The sequence below is a fragment of the Schistocerca cancellata genome, chromosome 3 (genome assembly GCF_023864275.1).
Source record: "Schistocerca cancellata isolate TAMUIC-IGC-003103 chromosome 3, iqSchCanc2.1, whole genome shotgun sequence".
NCBI lineage: Eukaryota > Metazoa > Arthropoda > Insecta > Orthoptera > Acrididae > Schistocerca > Schistocerca cancellata.
The window spans coordinates 667,228,174-667,244,360 of NC_064628.1; the positions used below are offsets into that span (position 1 = coordinate 667,228,174).

At 43.0% G+C, this 16,187-nt stretch overlaps 1 pseudogene; it reads right to left on the minus strand.

Annotated features, from left to right (window-relative positions):
* Positions 1 to 15,797: 15,797 nt before the first annotated feature.
* On the minus strand, positions 15,798 to 15,914 carry LOC126177418 (5S ribosomal RNA; annotated as a pseudogene).
* Between the last annotated feature and the right edge of the window lie 273 nt (positions 15,915 to 16,187).

Here is a 16,187-nt window from a genome sequence, read left to right on the forward strand (position 1 = left end):
AAGAAAAGCGTTTCTAGAGAAGAGGAATTTGTTAACATAGGGTTTAGATTTAAGGGTCAGGAACTCGTTTTCTGAAGGTATTCGTATGGAGTGTAGCCATGTATGGAAGTGAAACATGGACGATAAGTAGTTTGGACAAGAAGAGAATAGAAGCTTTCGAAATGTGGTGGTACAGAAGAATGCTGAAGATTAGATGGGTAGAGCACATAACTAATGAGGAAGTGTTGAATAGAATTGGGGAGAATAGGAATTTATGGCACAGCTTGACTAGAAGAAGTGATCATTGGGTAGGACATGTTCTGAGGCATCAAGGGATCACCAATTTAATATTGGAGGGAAGCGTGGAGGATAAAAGTCGTAGAGGGAGACCAAGAAATGAATACACTAAGCAGATTGGGAAGGATGTAGGTTGCAGTAGGTACTGGGAGATGAAGAAATTTGCACAGGATAGAGTAGCATGGAGAGCTGCATCAAACCAGTCTCTGGACTGAAGACCACAACAACAAGGAATATACAGTACTAACTAACCCGACAAATCCTTAGCTATTTCGAAATCGCTGTGGGAACTGGATAACCATCTTAATTTCCATCCCCCCCCCCTCCACCCCGTACCCCGACACCCACGCTGTACGTTTACTCCACATCCCCACCCCCCACCACCCACCCCCAATCTCCTCTTACCCTTCTCTCTGTTCTAGAGCATTCTGTATTGTTAATTTACATGAAACCCTTTTTTGGGAACTGAAACCGCTTAAAACGAATGAGTAGATCTGTTGTAACCATTGGTATCTAGGATATAAGAGAGGCCTCTACAGCTGCTGGATCTGTGACAATGGTGGCTGCAGTGACATTTTTCCGCGTAGTTTTAGCGAGCGGTTGGGTAGGATTTCAAAGTTTCGAACGAATCAGATTCCGTAGGAGTATTCTAATCGTAAGCAGATAAGCCTTACATACAACTTTCATGTTGTCTGTAAAGTCGATGGCGAGGAAGAAAACATGACACTGTTGTGCATGCAATTGTCATCTGAAATTACACACAGGGCATCCAGAAATTATGTATTTATTTTGTAGAAATAGTGAAGGTACTTGTAATCTTGCTATGGTATCGGTTTGTTAGTGACCATTTTTCAGCAGTGGCACGAAACGTATTCTGAAGCATTACTCGTGTTACGACAACAGCAGCTTGTGTAATGCGGTTTCTGAGCTCCTGAAATGTGATAATGTGTTGCCTGAACACTCGTCGTTTGATAAATCTCCACACAAAAGAATCCAGGGGAACTAGCTGCCCACGGCAAGGGGCCTGTGCGTTCAACCCATCTCCCAGAGAACTGTGAATTCAGGAACGTGCGAACATCTAAGGCATAATGACGTGGTGCTCCAACTTGCTGAAAGGAGACAGTATCCTGACGCCCATCCTGGATAAACTGTGGCAACAGAAAATTTTTGAGCGTTTCTAAGTATGTTGCTCGATTTTTTTTCCAACAAAGAAGTAATTTCGGCAAACCATGTCACACGTGATGCCCATCCAAACATTAACCATGGGAGGGTCTCACATGACTTCGTGTTCCGTTAGTGGTGTGTTAGCTCAGATAACGCAGGTATGCTCGTTGACCTTTCCACAAAGGTGGAAGGTCATTTCATCGCTGAATAAGATGTAATTCGAGATGTTGTGCTCTTCGAGTGCAACGAGTAGGTCGATGCACATAGCTGCATGATCCGCAAAATCTTCTTTATGCAGATGATGGAGAAACTACTGGTGGTATGGCTTCTTCTCTAGGGTAAACCAAATCACCTTGTGTACCGTCGAGTGCAGAATGTTTAAATCCACTAACAGACGCCGCACCGATTTTGGACTCCTTTCAGTGGGTGTCCTGATAGCTCCAATCCCTTTCATTGGAGGTTGACGGAAGTCCTTGTCTGGGATCCCTTACCAGCGATCCAGTGCACCTGAACTTGTTTATCAGTGTGCGGATTGCTTTATCAGTGTGACCATGGTAATGGAATTTGCGTTTAAATGTTATCCAAGTGTCTTGTTTGACGATCTCTGTAGCCTCCACATTGTAATAGTTACCTTTTATTCTACAGTAAACGCCTTGCACTTTCACGCTGTAAACTATGAAACACATGTTTAATTGTTAATATCAGATTAATGCGTGATATCTGGCAACAAAGTACACGCAAAAATATGTTAAATGTACCAGCAATGATCTACCCTTTACAAATTGCTCATAAAGTATGTATTTCTACAAAATATATGTTTTATTTGTGGAGATATATATATATATATATATATATATATATATATATATATATATATATATATACCCCTGGAAATCGAAAAAAGAACACATTGACACCGGTGTGTCAGACCCACCATACTTGCTCCGGACACTGCGAGAGGGCTGTACAAGCAATGATCACACGCACGGCACAGCGCACACACCAGGAACCGCGGTGTTGGCCGTCGAATGGCGCTAGCTGCGCAGCATTTGTGCACCGCCGCCGTCAGTGTCAGCCAGTTTGCCGTGGCATACGGAGCTCCATCGCAGTCTTTAACACTGGTAGCATGCCGCGACAGCGTGGACGTGAACCGTATGTGCAGTTGACGGACTTTGAGCGAGGGCGTATAGTGGGCATGCGGGAGCCCGGGTGGACGTACCGCCGAATTGCTCAACACGTGGGGCGTGAGGTCTCCACAGTACATCGATTTTGTCGCCAGTGGTCGGCGGAAGGTGCACGTGCCCGTCGACCTGGGACCGGACCGCAGCGACGCATGGATGCACGCCAAGACCGTAGGATCCTACGCAGTGCCGTAGGGGACCGCACCGCCACTTTCCAGCAAATTAGGGACACTGTTGCTCCTGGGGTATCGGCGAGGACCATTCGCAACCGTCTCCATGAAGCTGGGCTACGGTCCCGCACACCGTTAGGCCGTCTTCCGCTCACGCCCCAACATCGTGCAGCCCGCCTCCAGTGGTGTCGCGACAGGCGTGAATGGAGGGACGAATGGAGACGTGTCGTCTTCAGCGATGAGAGTCGCTTCTGCCTTGGTGCCAATGATTGTCGTATGCGTGTTTGGCGCCATGCAGGTGAGCGCCACAATCAGGACTGCATACGACCGAGGCACACAGGGCCAACACCCTGGTGTGGGGAGCGATCTCCTACACTGGCCGTACACCACTGGTGATCGTCGAGGGGACACTGAATAGTGCACGGTACATCCAAACCGTCATCGAACCCATCGTTCTACCATTCCTAGACCGGCAAGGGAACTTGCTGTTCCAACAGGACAATGCACGTCCGCATGTATCCCGTGCCACCCAACGTGCTCTAGAAGGTGTAAGTCAACTACCCTGGCCAGCAAGATCTCCGGATCTGTCCCCCATTGAGCATGTTTGGGACTGGATGAAGCGTCGTCTCACGCGGTCTGCACGTCTAGCACAAACGCTGGTCCAACTGAGGCGCCAGGTGGAAATGGCATGGCAAGCCGTTCCACAGGACTACATCCAGCATCTCTACGATCGTCTCCATGGGAGAATAGCAGCCTGCATTGCTGCGAAAGGTGGATATACACTGTACTAGTGCCGACATTGTGCATGCTCTGTTGCCTGTGTCTATGTGCCTGTGGTTCTGTCAGTGTGTTCATTCGATGTATCTGACCCCAGGAATGTGTCAATAAAGTTTCCCCTTCCTGGGACAATGAATTCACGGTGTTCCTATTTCAATTTCCAGGAGTATATATATATATATATATATATATATATATATATATATATATATGGGACAATGTCCCAGTTGAAACTGACTGCGAGAATATGAAGAAATAAGCAGTCATGGTTGTCAAAATTGCTTGAACAGCAACATATTTTCAAAAAGGTTTCATGTCGTATCTCATCCGCACAGAGGAAGAACTTCGTAAAGTTCTTTCTTAACGATGCCTACAGTACACCACCCTCTCCACATTTAGATTTCTATCCTTAGCGATTGGGTTGAGCAATGATGCCAGTCAGTCGGGACATTGCCTTTTATATGTATAGATCATCCAGTGATGTTGTTGTAGATTCTGAATGTCAAGTAGTGTGGTCAAAAGTATGCATGAAAGGTGGGACAAATATGGTAATTCAATTTCCTTACGGACCACCTGCGTCAGAAGCTATGGTGGAAGAGCGCTTCAGTGGAAAGAGAATATCACTCCTACGTTTGTTGATCATGCAGTTGCAGTAATGGGGGACTTCAACTTGTCATCTATAGAATGAGAGTCACGCAATTATATCTGGTGCCAGAGAAATGGGTCCGTGTGAGATAGTTTCAAATATCTCGTCTGAAAATTTCCTCCAGCAGCTAGTTTAAGAATAAACGTGGGAGCTTTGTCTTAGACCTCCTCGCGATTGACAGGCATCTAGGAGAGAATCAGTTATCAAAAGGTTATGATAGTATCGATGAGTAAGTGTATTATAGGAAATCAGAAAGAGAGAGAGAGAGAGAGAGAGAGAGAGAGAGAGAGAGAGAGAGAGGGGGGGGGGGGAAATATGTTTCTTTCGCAAGAGTGAGAAGATGAAAATTGTGAAGTATCTAAGTAGTCAACATCAAATATTCAGCTGTGAGAACTCAAAAATATTGTACAATATACCTTAGACAAGTATGTACTACACAAGGTCGTGAGAGTTACGGTAGACCCCTTGTGGTGCAGTACCCGTGTTACATCGTTGTTACTAAATGAAAAAGAGCATCATCTCCGATTTGAGTAAAGTCAGTTCCTGGCAGACAAAGAGAAGCTAAAGGAAGTCAAAATGAATCTGAGGAAAGTCGTGCGATAATTATTCAATGAAATTCCATGTAAACGTTTGCCAAACGATCTGACTAAAAATCCTAAGAAGTTTTAGTTTGATAAAAGTAGTAAGCGTTTCTAAATCATTCGGTAGTTGCTCCGTGGTCATGCATCGAAACAAGAGGGTGACAGAGGGAAGGTCGGTATACAGAATTCTATGTTTAAAAATTGTTTCACCGTGGAAGACAGTATTATATTTCCTCCTCATCACTCTCGTGCGAATGCGATGATTGAACATAAAATAAAACAAAGCTGCTCAACAATGGTGAGGCAGCTAGACTGGGTAAGACACTGTGAGATTGTATGGACCTTATGCCAAAGAATTCGCTACCCATCTAGCTACAGGACCCAGCGATTGGAGAAAAGTGCGGAGCATTCCCCTTTTCAGAACAGCTGTTGGAAATACTACATAATTATAGAGCTATACGTTTCAATCAGTAACTTATGAGAATATTTCTCGTCTATAACAGCGCTATTTTTACTAATTTAAAATGAACATCAGTAGTCTCGACCGCCAGAAACCTTTATTTTTGTGATTACCAGTTTAGGTCAGTTACTGACCATCTTCAGACTCATACCACGGTGGTAGGTAGTGAACGGAGCAGGCATTTCGCGAGCAGTTGACGTTCGCGGAGCCCGCAACGCGTGCTCCGTTCACTGCCACTGCCACTGCCACTGCCACCGCCTCCCTACGTGGTATGAAGTCTGAAGATGGTCCATGCCCCCCACCCCCTACAAAACACACACACACACAAAATATATCATTTGACCTATGTGTTTAAAATTGGATAAAGACAGTTCCTCGAAAATCATTTTCATCCTTTACCTTTAGTGTATGTACATATGTTCAGCAACATACCCTGATTTCTATATGTATTTGACTATAAATGACAGTGGTCCAGTAACATGTTGGTAATGAATTACAGCAGCCAATAGACCAACGCACCATCTCCAATAATGCAAATTTCCCACCATTTAGACCTCCTTTTCGGACCGCTTGTGGGGTAAAGGCAGCCTCCATGCGTTATATTAGCAGTGCACTTTAGCGCAACTGTGGTTATCGTTATACATGGGACCAGTTTATGCATCTCCAGAGTGAGTGGGTAAGAAACTGGGTAATATATTTTAGCAGAATAGTTGGGTAATAACTATTAAAATAGCACCCCAAAGTACATTTTTCTTTCTCTGCCTGGAGCAGTGGCTGATCCCTGCTGCTGAAATTTTATGATCCTTACGATACGCTGTACAGGGCATGAGTGTGGAGATAGTCTTGATGGTCAGTAAGACGAGGGGAGCTGTGGGGCATTTTTGGGACTGTTGATGAAGGGAATCCTGTTTTCAGGAGTAAACCATTATAAATGGGTAGTAAATAATGGTTATTAATTATACAGACAGAAATTAAAGCAGTAACATGATAGGTCATTAATAAATGTGATAAGGCTAGATCAAATGGCTGGCTCGTTTACATAAGAGAAATATGGATCCCATTGTCTCAGGGAGGGGGAGTGGTGAAGTGGGAGGACATCGACCCTTGACTTTGTAGATAAGATCCTGTATTAGCTCTGATCCACTACTCACGTCCAACATGAGGTAAAAGAAAGTCTACGCTTCTTTCGCCGATAACTAACAGTCACGACATACATTGTAGGAGTAAATTCAACAACAGTACACAATTTTTCACCACAGAAAACCCATTGTAGTAATGTTTCTCACTCCCTCCACCAGAAGAGACTAATACAATTGTGACGTAATGTCATGCTCAGTAGAACAGTTATGATAAAATATAATGGACCCAGAACAGCAAAACGCAACAGTAGGCGAAGAATAAGACAATGTAACTGTAGCTGAAACACTGGTTTCATGTATGACAATTACTTACAGCATGATGGGGTACCGTTTCCAGAAACATTTCAAATTAACAAATTATTGCCTACTGTATACGTCTCACGAAATAATTTCAGTAAGGGAAACGGAGAAATTAAATGTCATACAGAACTCTGTCGGCAATTATTTCACCCACATCTATTTGTGAATGGAACAGTGAAGGGGGGGACAGGGGAAGTAAGGGAAGGGGGTGGGGGGATGGGAGTGGGGAGGGAAGGGGGAGCTGAATAATTGAAACGTGAAGAAGCTTCCGTCACACATCGTAAGGTGGTTGGTGGAGTATTTGTATTTGGTCGCTTGAAAAAGGACGGGATTAGAATGATTTCAGGGGAGTGGGGCCGAATCCCGGTGCGAAAATCTGATGCCCAAAATGATACTGGGTGTAGCGCACGCATCTTTAAAGATAAGGTATACGACATCCAGGAACCAATGGAAGTGCTAATGGTGCAAACGTTACACGAGATAAGAATCATTCCAAAGGAGGGAGGCTGAATTCCAGTGCGATAATATGATGTCTAAAATGAAATTAGCTGTAGCACATGTATCGTTTAAGATAAGTTATATGACACCCAGAAACGAATGATAACTGCCGATGGTGAAACAAATGCCCACGCGAAGTACAGTGAAATGGACCGGCAGAAGAGAGACGTCAAAAGATTGAGGGGCAGTACTGAACGGTAAGTACAGTCTCAATCAGTTCGGTAATTATTTGTGACCAGCAACATAGGAGATAGAAAACAATATCTACATAGTGAGGCACAATCAAGTTATGATGTGTCTGACGCCATACCTGATTTGCTGAGTAGTCAATTAAGTCATTCACCACCTGAATTATTGCAAGTTCGGCAGGCATTTACGACATTGAGGCACAAAGCGGTGACCATCCTCGATCTGCCACAGCAGTGTCTGGGTTCCTTTGGCCAGTAATTTCTGGCACAAAACATCGCTATCACCTCCTGTATTCAGCTTGGCTAACAGACCTCAGTGCCGCTCATAATAAACATTGGCTTATTACCAAACACAACTCAGCTAATCATTCACATGTTTTATGAAATTCAGTAAAGTGCAGTATTCGGGAGGCCATACGAAAGAGTTAATTCAAATATAATCCTGCACAAGGGCTAGGTGCCCTGAGTCATAACGGGCGACCGTTTAATTTTCGTATTTCGTTGGCAGTGCAAATTAAAAATACGTTTGGTTTTCTTAGTGCATGCGGGTATCTTTCAGTTGCACTTCTTTCAAGTTATGTCTTTATATATATATATATATATATATATATATATATATATATATATATATATATATATATATATATATATATATATATATACTCTTGGAAATGGAAAAAAGAACACATTCCAACAGGACAATGCACGTCCGCATGTATCCCGTGCCACCCAACGTGCTCTAGAAGGTGTAAGTCAACTACCCTGGCCAGCAAGATCTCCGGATCTGTCCCCCATTGAGCATGTTTGGGACTGGATGAAGCGTCGTCTCACGCGGTCTGCACGTCCAGCACGAACGCTGGTCCAACTGAGGCGCCAGGTGGAAATGGCATGGCAAGCCGTTCCACAGGACTACATCCAGCATCTCTACGATCGTCTCCATGGGAGAATAGCAGCCTGCATTGCTGCGAAAGGTGGATATACACTGTACTAGTGCCGACATTGTGCATGCTCTGTTGCCTGTGTCTATGTGCCTGTGGTTCTGTCAGTGTGATCATGTGATGTATCTGACCCCAGGAATGTGTCAATAAAGTTTCCCCTTCCTGGGACAATGAATTCACGGTGTTCTTATTTCAATTTCCAGGAGTGTATATATGAACGTTGTTTGTTAACCTTTAAGACACTGTCACCTAGCAATAAGTGAAAAAGGCTATTCGGATTGGAGAGCTACTACATAATTATTTACTTTTCGTAGGGTCACAAAAGCAAACATGATAGGTGCATAGTTTCATTCAGAGCTTCAGAAATGTGCATTTAAACTTTACACAGTGACCTCACATGTTTCCTTCATCAGTTCATTCTGCTTCCTGTTCGATGAATGAGGTTACTTCTTACATATCAGACTTACTGAACATGAAGCCAGCCTGTTTTAATTATTTCAACCTAGTTGAAGTTTGTTGCTAAAATTATCAGTAATGAGAGTCTATGGTGAAACTGCTCGAAGAGGTTTTCCTTGCTTGAGAGTTGAGGGAGGATTTCTGAAGTACAAATTCTGAGAGAGATTTCCTAAAGCGCTTTTACATTAGTTTCTCGGTAACATTTTCCTTATTTGCTATAAAATGGTACACCACTGAGGCTGTCATAAATGTTCCTATGTCTTATTTCTGCCAACCTACCATTTCAGTGTGATTGATTTCCAAAGTACATACACAACAAAGTGGATAGTTTTCAGGGATGACGTCTGCGATAAAACGTCCTTATTTTAAATTTGAATAAAGTAGCTGAGGAGTTTCTTTACATGTCTTAAAGAATTTGTATTTAAGGAAACCAAGACCCTTTAGTTCACAGCTACTTCCTTTTCATCTGGCAGTAAGCATACTGGTCTCCCGTTAGCATTTGATGATGAACAGACGGAGATTTTATTTACTGTGCCTATACATCGGATGCAGAAAATTACTGTAATAACAGCGTAACAGGCTGGTAATAGAGAAAGCTTTCCTTTTTGTGCCACACTGGCAGGCAGACGATAACTGCGGAATTTACTAAAACATGTAATTGTATGGCTGTATTGGTTGAAAGCGGACAAATTTCTCCTCCTATCATGAATATGTAGTTCGTCTAACACAGGTATCGCCCCATTCAGTGCAACTGAACTGGAAATCAATAGCTAGTCTCACAGTTGAAATCGTACAGAACTTTCCATGAGTCCGCGGGGGATACAATTACTTTATTTATCTTTCATGCTGTGTGAGTCAACTACAATTACAGTTTCTCAGTCACGCAACTAGTTATAACTAGTTATTATATGGATTAACTCTCATATTATTCCTAGGTGAGCCTATGTAATTATCTGCCAACTGAAACATGGAAGAGGGAATACTTCTTAAATGTCATTTCGATACACAAACAACGCAACGACAAAAAATTCTGCCTAATAACAGATTAGTTACTATTAAATTTAGTTTTTAGCAAACAGAACACATCATGTTGTTCTCAATGGAGAGACGTCTACAGACTGGCGTGCCACAGGGGAGTGTTACGGAACCATTGCTTTTCACAATATATATATATATAAATGACCTAGTAGACAGTGTCGGAAGTTCCATGCGGCTTTTCGCGGATGATGCTATAGTATACAGAGAAGTTGCAGAATTAAAAAATTGCAGCGAAATGCAGGAAGATGTGTAGCGGATAGGCGCTTGGTGCAGGCAGTGGCAACTGTCCCTTAACGTAGACAAATGTAATGTACTGCGAGTACATAGAAGGATCCTTTATTGTGTGATTATATGATAGCGGGACGAACACTGGTAGCAGTTACTTCTGTAAAATGTCTGGGAGTATGCGTACGGAACGATTTGAAGTGGAATGATCATATAAAATTAATTGTTGGTAAGGCGGGTACCAGGTTGAGATTCATTGGGAGAGTCCTTAGAAGATGTAATCCATCAACAAAGGAGGTGCCTTCCAAAACACTCGTTCGACCTATACTTGAGTATTGCTCATCAGCGTTGGATCCGTACCAGGTCGGGTTGTCAGAGGAGATAGAGAAGATCCAAAGAAGAGCGGCACGTTTCGTCACAGGGTTATTTGGAAAGCGTGATAGCGTTACGGAGATGTATAGGAAACTCAAGGGGCAGACTCTGCAAGAGAGGCGCTCTGCATCGCGGTGTAGCTTGCTGTCCAGGTTTCAAGAGGGTGCGTTTCTGGATGAGGCATCGAATATATTGCTTCCCCCTACTTGTACCTCCCGAGGAGATCACGACTGTAAAACTAGAGAGATTCGAGCGCGCACGGAGGCTTTCCGGCAGTCGTTCTTCCCGCGAACCGTACGCGACTGGAACAGGAAATGGATGTAATGACAGTGGCATGTAAAGTGCCCTCCGCCACACACCGTTGGGTGGCTTGCGGAGTATAAATGTAGATGTAGATGGAATTAATCCCTCTATAAAATGGAAATTGTTGTAGAAGAAAGACTTCGAATTTTATTGAAATAAAATATAATATTCTCAACTGGGCCACATCACTATAGCAACAGTGAACTTCGAAGTTCTTGTAGTAGACACGAAGCACTTAAGAGCTCAAGAGGGTCTTTGGCGTATTTCCTGCCCTTCTAAAAGATTGTCTTATGTTTGTCTAAACATATCATAAAAAACTCGGTTGCTTGTTACAGCAGGTGATATCAATAAATAATTTTTGTAAAACCGCTATCAGTGTCTGCAAATGAAGCATAAAAGTGGTTGTACTGTTGTAAGTATTTTCGGCTCATACTGTATGGTGTCCATCATGGATCGGTCCTGGACTGCCTCAAAACTTGAGTTCTAGGGTTTCTCACAATAGTAAGAAGATATTTAGCTTGTAGTAATTTGTTCGTATTATAGAATCTGATGCTCTTTTTGCTATTTCGTGTTTGTATAATAAATAAGTATTTTTTATAACATGAGAGTGCGAAAAACACTAAGTGTCATTCTTATTCCGCCCCATGATGGGCGGATGGGTACTGTAACCGGTTTCCATAAGTATATAATGGAACAGTCGGGGTTGCAAAATTATTTTTATTGCAACTAAAAGTAATTTTTTAACCGAGAGCGTCTTTTTATAAAAATATAAAAAAATAAATATAAAAATATTACTCTTTCCTTTTTTACCTAGATGTGTTTCAGAGCCTATATGACATCTTAGTGAATCTCGTATTATTTATTCACGTAACTCGTTTATTATTTGTATTTAATAAAATTTTACCGTCAGACAGAGTGGCATACTTTTTGGCATATTGCGATTATTTGGTACGTCGTTTGACGTAAACTTCGATATAATTGTCGCCACCCCTCTTATCTCTCGACTGTTATCACTTTTCGCCAGTTTTCAACCCAAAAACGAGTGAAGAAAGGCCGTAGGGAACACACTGAAACAGATCTGTGAAGAATAAATGAGAGCTAATGTGTTGTAAAAACTACTGATAATAGTTTGTTTGCAAAGGGAAACCGGATGACAGAAACACAAACATCTTAGTTTAGCTGAATTATACGTATGTCTTAAAATAGCAAATTCCGTTACACAATAAGGTCTCTTAATTCTTGGGGTTACGAGTGATACATACTTGGTATTGGGGTATAATACGAGGGCAGTTCAATAAGTACTGCAACACATTTTTTTTCTCGGCCAATTTTGGTTGAGAAAACCGGAAATTTCTTGTGGAATATTTTCAAACATTCCCGCTTCGTCTTGTATAGTTTCCTTGACTTCCGACCGGTGGCAGCAATGTACGGAGCTGTTAAAATGGCGTCTGTAACGGATGTGCGTTGCAAACAACGGGCAGTGATCGAGTTTCTTTTGGCGGAAAACCAGGGCATCTCAGATATTGATAGGCGCTTGCAGAATGTCTACGGTGATCTGGCAGTGGACAAAAGCACGGTGAGTCGTTAGGCAAAGCGTGTGTCATCATCGCCGCAAGGTCAAGCAAGACTGTCTGATCTCCCGCGTGCGGACCGGCCGTGCACAGCTGTGACTCCTGCAATGGCGGAGCGTGCGAACACACTCGTTCGAGATGATCGACGGATCATCATCAAACAACTCAGTGCTCAACTTGACATCTCTGTTGGTAGTGCTGTCACAATTGTTCACCAGTTGGGATATTCAAAGGTTTGTTCCCGCTGGGTCCCTCGTTGTCTAACCGATCACCATAAAGAGCAAAGGAGAACCATCTGTGCGGAATTGCTTGCTCGTTATGTGGCTGAGGGTGACAATTTCTTGTCAAAGATTCTTACAGGCGATGAAACATGGGTTCATCACTTCGAACCTGAAACAAAACGGCAATCAATGGAGTGGCGCCACACCCACTCCCCTACCAAGAAAAAGTTTAAAGCCATACCCTCAGCCGGTAAAGTCACGGTTACAGTCTTCTGGGACGCTGAAGGGGTTATTCTGTTCGATGTCCTTCCCCATGGTCAAACGATCAACTCTGAAGTGTATTGTGCTACTCTTCAGAAATTGAAGAAACGACTTCAGCGTGTTCGTAGGCACAAAAATCTGAACGAACTTCTCCTTCTTCATGACAACGCAAGACCTCACACAAGTCTTCGCACCCGAGAGGAGCTCACAAAACTTCAGTGGACTGTTCTTCCTCATGCACCCTACAGCCCCAATCTCGCACCGTCGGATATGCATATGTTGGGCCCAATGAAGGACGGAATCCGTGGGAGGCACTACGCGGATGATGGAGAAGTTATTGATGCAGTACGACGTTGGCTCCGACATCGACCAGTGGAATGGTACCGTGCAGGCATACAGGCCCTCATTTCAAGGTGGCGTAAGGCCGTAGCATTGAATGGAGATTACGTTGAAAAATAGTGTTGTGTAGCTAAAAGATTGGGGAATAACCTGGTGTATTTCAATGCTGAATAAAACAACCCCTGTTTCAGAAAAAAAATGTGTTGCATTACTTATTGAACTGCCCTCGTAAATAGCAATTACTAGCACATAACTACAAGTCCGTTCCTAATGAGCTATCTGGTAAATGAAGGGGATAAGCAGCCTATCTACTCGTAAAGACTTCTTCGAAATTACGCAGGCTACCATACGGATTAATAATTTACTTGTAAGACTAACCGGCTAAAATCAATTTAGATATCAATAATTCTGTACCTAGACGGTGACCTCAGTACACGTCTATGAAAAATTTAAGTAATTAAGAATCAAATGCATACATATGTTGGCCTTTGTTTACCAGAGATGTCCGCAGTTAATTATACGTGAAATACACTGGTGCGCGAAACCTTAGGACGCTAGTAAGTTTCGCATGCTGTGTCACTTCCAAGTAAAATAACTGGATGAAACTTGGACTACACTTAGAATGGACTGTTACAATACAGTACAGAAGGTGACTTCAAGAAGTATGCAAGAGAGGTTCATCTTGAAAACTAGAACATCTTGATTAATTCCGTTACATACGAAAACAAAACGTGAAGTATCTAAGCGATCTCAATGTTTTAACGATACTTCTGCAGTTGTGTCTGTGATTCTTAGTTACTTTGAAATAACAGAAAATGAAGCAGCCCTTGCAATAAAAGAAATGGTATGAATGAAGTGGTATGAGTGCGCTGTGGACAAATATTGGTGCTTCTTTATGTGCGTGTCATCTAGAGTAAATTAGAATAGTGATGTAGTACAGGGTGATCGGAAACTCCTGTTACACGCTTCTAGGACTTGTAGAGGGGAGTGAGTATATGATGTTTTGAACTGGAATCCACGACTGAAAAGGTACTGTTCCGAGCTACAACCATTTGAAAACGTGTTAGGAATGCAATCACTTTCTGAAGTAATTGACTAGGCATGACCCACTACATCATATGTTTTACGATTCCACTAATTAAGAGCCATTAAAACTGCTCGTGTTCTCGTTGACGGATACTCTTCAACGCGATACAATACGGCTTCTTCCAATACGCGCGTGTGACGTCTCCTTGGAGCACCACAGTCGCGATTGCTGACGTTAAAGATACCCTGTCTCGTAATTCTGTGGGAAAGGGTATGCGATGGAGTCGGTCGTTGAGGGGAACGATCTTGATAAAGGCGACGAGCAGCTCATCCATAAACGTAAGCTTCGCCGTTCAGAAGGATCAAGTCGGTGTATTCTGCAAACGTGTACTCAGTCATGTTGCTCTAGCCCTCACAGATTCGTGAGGCTCGAACCAGTTCCGAGAGGTAGGAGAGACGTCAAATGAAATCATCCGATCCGACGTACGCAACCCCAACCATAACTATCATGTCACACACCTACTTCACAAACATGGTTTCAAACGGCTGTAACACAGAAATGGTACGTTTCTGGACTTTGGTTCCGTTTAAAAATATTATGTACTCACTCCCCTCTAAAAGTCCTAGAAGTCTGTAAAGGGAATTCCAGAGCACCCTGTATAACGACAGAGTAATAATGTTTGTAATATATTTAGTTATTTCTTATAATTTGTAACCTGCTCTCAAGGCATTTTGAGACCCAGTTAAGAAACCAACTTTTTTAATGTCGTGAAACTGCTACCTTATAATTTAAATTGCAGTCCTAACGAACCTGATGAGATTCAGTAACTCAAATCTTCAATTTTCTCTTAATTTACGCTCTCGGGAATTTGCGGAGTAAGGTCAGGCTCTTATCTCTTGCTGCAGTCGTTTGTTACACACTGAAAATATGCAGGGAAGTTATTGAAAAAGTACACCGAAAAGGATTTTGGAAGAATGTACAGCCTTCTTGCATCTACGTCTACATCTTCTTGGATACTCTACAAATCACATTTAAGTGCGTGATAGAGGGTTCGTCGAACCACCTTCACAATAATTCTCTATTATTCTAGTCTCGTACAGCGCGAGGAAAAAACAAACACCTATATATTTCCGTGTGAGCTCTGATTTCCCGTATTTTATTATGATCATCGTTTGTCTCAATGTAGGCTGGCGTCAACAAAATATTTTCGTCTTAGGGGGAGAAAGTTAGTGATTGAAATTTCGTGTGATTTCGCCGCAACGAAGAACGCCTTTGTGTTAATTATGTCCATCCCAAAAACTGTATCATTTCAGTGACACTCTCTCGCCTGTTTCGCGATAATACAAAACGTGCTGCCTTCTTTGAACTTTCTCGATGTACTCCCATCTGGTAAGGGTCCCGCACCACGCAGCAGTATTCTAAAAGAGGACGGACAAGCGTAGTGTAGGCAGTCGCGTTAGTAAAAAAGCACTCCGTCATCAGGCCACAAGTGGCCCATCGGGACCATCCGACCGCCGTGTCATCCTCAATGAGGATGCGGATAGGAGGGGCGTGGGCAGCACACCGCTCTCCCGGTCGTTACGATGGTTTTCTTTGACCGGAGCCGCTACCATTCGGTCGAGTAGCTCCTCAATTAGCATCACGAGGCTGAGTGCACCCCGAAAAATGGCAACAGCACATGGCGGCCCGGATGGTGACCCATCCAAGTGCCGGCCACGCCCACAGCGCTTAACTTCGGTGATCGGACGGGAACCGGTGTATCCACTGCGGCAAGGCCGTTGCCGCGTTAGTAGGTCTGTTACATTTTCTAACTGTCCTGCCAATAAAACGTAGCCTTCGCCAAAACATTTATTATGTGTTCCTTCCAATTTAAGTTCCTCGTAATTGTGTTTCCTAGGTATTTAGTTGAATTTACGGCCTTTAGATGTGACTGATTTATCGTGAAACCGAAGTTCAACGGATTCTTTTTGACCACTCTTGTCGACGACCTCACACTTTCCATTACTTAGGGTCAATTGCCAATTTTTGCACCATACCTTTTCTAAATCATTCTGCG